Raw genomic sequence first — 4425 nt, forward strand, 5'->3', positions numbered from 1 at the left:
GTGCTCTTCCGATCTTGTGTGTGTGTGTGTATACACACACACACACACACACACACTTTATATATATATATATATTGCAATTGACCTTTTTTGCAATTGACCCCAGAAAAGGGGGCAGGATCCTCTTTATTAATGTCAGAGACCAGATCAGAAATTGGATGGTGTCTTGGTGTAAATGATTATGGTATTAAGGTTATTTATGCCTGGATAGTTTAAAAAGATTTTTTTTTTTTTGAAATGTATTTATTTGAGAGGGAGAGACTGTGTGTGCATGTGCGCAAGGGAAGGGCAGAGAGAGAGGAGAGAGAAACCCAAGCAGGTTCTATGCTGTCAGATGTTTCACTGAATGAGCTACCAGGTGCCCCTATAGTCTTGAATTGTGAACTATTTGGGACTAAGATTTTCATTCCTCTGCCATTTTAAATAATACTAAATGGACTTTTAAGTTTTCTTTTCAGGTGGGCCGGGGAGACTGTCTTGATCATTTCTTTGCTGTAGGGATTTTGCTGCAATGGGACCGTTCAGACAAGTCTGCTACTCCTATGGGCTTTGAAAGTTTCTCTCTGATGCCAGAAATCCCACCCTTTAAATTAAAGGAGTTAATTTCCTAAAAAAGAATTTCTTCTGCTGAGTAGATTTCATATTAACTTCTGCAAAATATCTTTGAATAATGAAAATAATTCCCTTTTAAGAACTTCATTTCTTTAGTTTTGTAGGGCAACTGTGAAAAAAATCTAAGATGGAGAGTTCTCTTTGGGAAAGTCTGCATCGGGGAAGGGAAATCAGACTAGAGCTATTAGGAAGAGCAGGGAATGGGAGGGGGCATGTTGGCAAGAGAAGGAGAGGGAATTTGCAAATTATAGTTGAGCAAATAGTTATGAATGGGGCTGCTGTTGTATGTTTCCCAAGGAAGTTCCTGATATATTTCTTTTTTAAGGAAGGGGAAAACGCTACAAATCTTCTGGCATGCTTACTTTTTCTGTCCTACCTCGGAAAGTAAACAGAGCAAAAAAGCCTTCCCTTGGTGATGGGCTTGTTTAGAAATATTATCTTCAAAGAGCTCTTTTTGTGAGCCAAGCTGTTCTTTGTATTCGTGACTCTGAGGCAGTTTCATATGTGTCCTGGAAAAGAAACAAAAACACGGTGTGATTCCTTTTGTGTCAGTGCTTACAACTCAGACACCAAAAAGACAGCTCATTGATTAGATCAAGTTCTGGCCTTACCTAGTAGAGAGGTAGAGAATTATACTTGAAAGGAGAAATGCTTCCAATGTTTAAGCAAGTGAGGGCCATGAATATGGGTTTGCTTAACCCTGAATATTTGTGATTTCTTCAAGAAAAAGAATCTTATGACTGGGGAGTGCTTTAGAGAATCCATTGGATTTCTTCTACAGGCTTGGACCTCACTGTCTGTTTTCCTAAAGATGCTGCCTATGGCTTGCTCACAAACGATGCTAATAGAAACTAGGAATCTGGAAGGAAATATCTTCCTTGGTCATCAACCCATTAAGGGACATGTTGTTGCTCTCTACAAAATGTTAATCAAATATTAAGGAATTCTTAATTGCATTTTCAAAACATAAATAGTTTTTATTTTTCTATGGTGATTCTGCATTTCCCCCTTCCTCCTTGTTCTCTCCCTGGCTCTGATCACCCCTCTGTGTCCCAGGGAACAAGAAAGTGTGGGGTTGCTCCATGCAGTGGCTGACAGGCTGGTGGGGCAAGGGGCACAGCTGAGTCGAGAGCAGGGACTCTTTTCAGGGTCTGGCTCCTAGGTAAGGGGAGGGCCTGCCTTCCAGGAGTGCCCTGTTTGGATTTGCTTACCAGTCAGCTTGCTTTGAGAGCCATATGCCACAGGTCGAGGACCTTTTTGACATCCTGGGGCTTGTCCCCCTAAGGTACGTATCCACAGTAGGGAGACAGAGTAACCTCCGAGGAGAACTAGTCATCAGGGTTAGCCATCAGGGGATAACCACAGACGAGAGGATAAGATGAGATGTGGTTTTTTGTTTTTTTGTTTTTGTTTTTTTTTTTTTAAACAGAAAGAGTACATAACGGGTGGGGGGTGGGGGGAGAGAGAGAGAAAGAGAAACAATCTTCAGCAGTCTTCACGCTTAGCACAGAGCCCAGCACAGGACTCGATCCCATGACTCTTGGATCATGACCTGAGCACAGGCTAAAAACAACTGAGCCACCCAGGCACCCCAAGAGGTGCTCTTGACGGGGTGTCTCCATGGCAGGCAGCCCAGCCTTCCAGGGCATGCTGCTTGCAGCTAGGTCCTTGGAGGAGATGTTGATGCTGAGGTCCAGCTGTGTGGTAACCGGGGATGGTGCTGTGGAGCTGCAGTAGAAGGGACAGTTGTTAAGGACATAAAGGGAGAAGCCATACAGTTTGACAGGAAACTATATTTGAGGGACAGAGGAGGTTGGGAAGTCAGATGCATTGGGGAGGATCCAGGCATCACTAACCTGACTCAGACACACACGTTGTATGGTCTCCATCAGGCAAGCCTGGGGTTGGAACACATAGTTGAGAGACTTCTTTAGTTTCACATATTTTGTGTCCTAGCCTTGGGGATGTATTGGGCAGATGCCAGTCAGGTGTGAGCCCACAAATCAAAGCTTACCTTTTTAGCGTGCCGGCATTTTTAAATACAAATAATCAATATTAATCCTCTCTAGCCAAAGAGAAATTGAGCAACTGATATTTGATCCCAAAGTTTATATTAGTCTTTCAAGCTCTTTGAAGTTGGAGAGCTGGGAGAGGTTAGGAATTTTCCATGATCTCAAACATACTTTACTCCAAGGGTTACCAAGTGAGTGTCTACTCACCAGACCCACACAGTGCCCAAGGCATTCAACTTACACAGGGTTATTCCCATCTTATAGATGGCAAAAACAAGTCCTGGAAAAACCTAAGGAATTTTTCCAAGGTCACAGCCAACAGACAGATAAATACTATTCCAACCCAGCTTCTTCTGATTTCATAGCCAATTGCTTAAAAACTAACACAGTCTCTTTTCCTTCTTTTTTTTTTCCTTGTGTTACTTGCTTTTTTTTTTTTTAATTTTAATTTTTTAAAATTTACATCCAAATTAGTTAGCATATACTGCAACAATGATTTCAGGAGTAGATTCCTTAGTGCCCCTTACCCATTTAGCCCATCCCCCCTCCCACAACCCTTCCCATAACCCTCAGTTTGTTCTCCATATTTATGAGTCTCTTATGCTTTGTCCCCCTGTTTTTATATTATTTTTGTGTCCCTTCCCTTATGTTCATCTGTTTTGTCTCTTAAAGTCCTCATATGTGTGAAGTCATATGATGTTTGTCTTTCTCTGACTAATTTCACTTAGCATAATACCCTCCAGTTCCATCCTAGTAGTTGCAAATGGCAAGATTTCATTCTTTTTGACTGCTGAGTAATACTCCATTGTATATATATACCACATTTTCTTTATCCATTCATCCTTCAGTGGACATTTGGGCTCTTTCCATACTTTGGCTATTGTTGATAGTACAGCTATAAACATGGGGGTGCTTGTGCCCCTTTTATCCTGTGGATAAATGCCTAGTAGTGCAGTTGCTGGGTCGTAGGGTAGTTCTATTTTTAGTTTTTTTGAGGAACCTCCATACTGTTTTCCAGAGTGGCTGCACCAGCTTGCATTCCCATCTTTTCCTTATTTCTTAATGTACTTTAGTCATGTCATTATTTTTTTTAATTTAAATTCAAGTTAACATATAATGTAGCATTGGTTTCAAGAGTAAAATTTAGTGATTCATCCCTTGCATATGATACCCAGTGCTCATCCCAGCAAGTGCTCTCCTTAATTTCCATCACCCATTTAGCCCATCACCCCACCCACCTCCCCTCCAGCAACTCTCATTGGTGGTCCTGGCTTTTAGGTTCTAGATAGACTAGCTTTGTTCTAGGTCTCGATCAGTTTTTACTACCTGAGCTTTGGTGGAATTAGCACAATATGACCATCCATTGTCTTTCTTGATTTTCTTTCCCTTTTTTTTTTCAATCTTTTCTGTTGTTTGCTTGCTTGTGTCTGTTTTCTTTTGCTTTCTTTCAAAGATTTATTTATTTATTAAAAAATTATTTTTTACATTTATTTATTTTTGAGAGACAGAGAGAGATAGAGTGTGAGTGGGGAGGGGCAGAGAGAGAGGGAGACACAGAATCCGAAGCAGGCTTCAGGCTCTGAGCTGTCAGTACAGAGCCCGATGCAGGGCTCAAACCCACAAACCATGAGATCATGACCTGAGCTGAAGTCGGACCCTCAACTGACTGAGCCACCCAGGCGCCCCAAGATTTATTTATTTTTTTAGAGTGTGAGAGTGAGTGGGAAATGGGCAGAGGGAGGGAGGGGGAGAGAGAGAGAGAAAGAGAGGGAGGGAGGGAGAGAGAGAGAATCATAAGCAA

At 41.7% G+C, this 4425-nt stretch overlaps 1 protein-coding gene across 3 annotated transcripts in view; it reads left to right on the forward strand.

The window, feature by feature from the left end:
* Window positions 1-4425, forward strand: part of IQGAP2 (IQ motif containing GTPase activating protein 2) — a 294952-nt gene that overhangs the window by 61113 nt on the left and 229414 nt on the right. The gene's annotated exons all lie outside the window — the stretch shown is intronic.

Source organism: Panthera uncia, assembly GCF_023721935.1.
Source record: "Panthera uncia isolate 11264 chromosome A1 unlocalized genomic scaffold, Puncia_PCG_1.0 HiC_scaffold_17, whole genome shotgun sequence".
Lineage (NCBI taxonomy): Eukaryota > Metazoa > Chordata > Mammalia > Carnivora > Felidae > Panthera > Panthera uncia.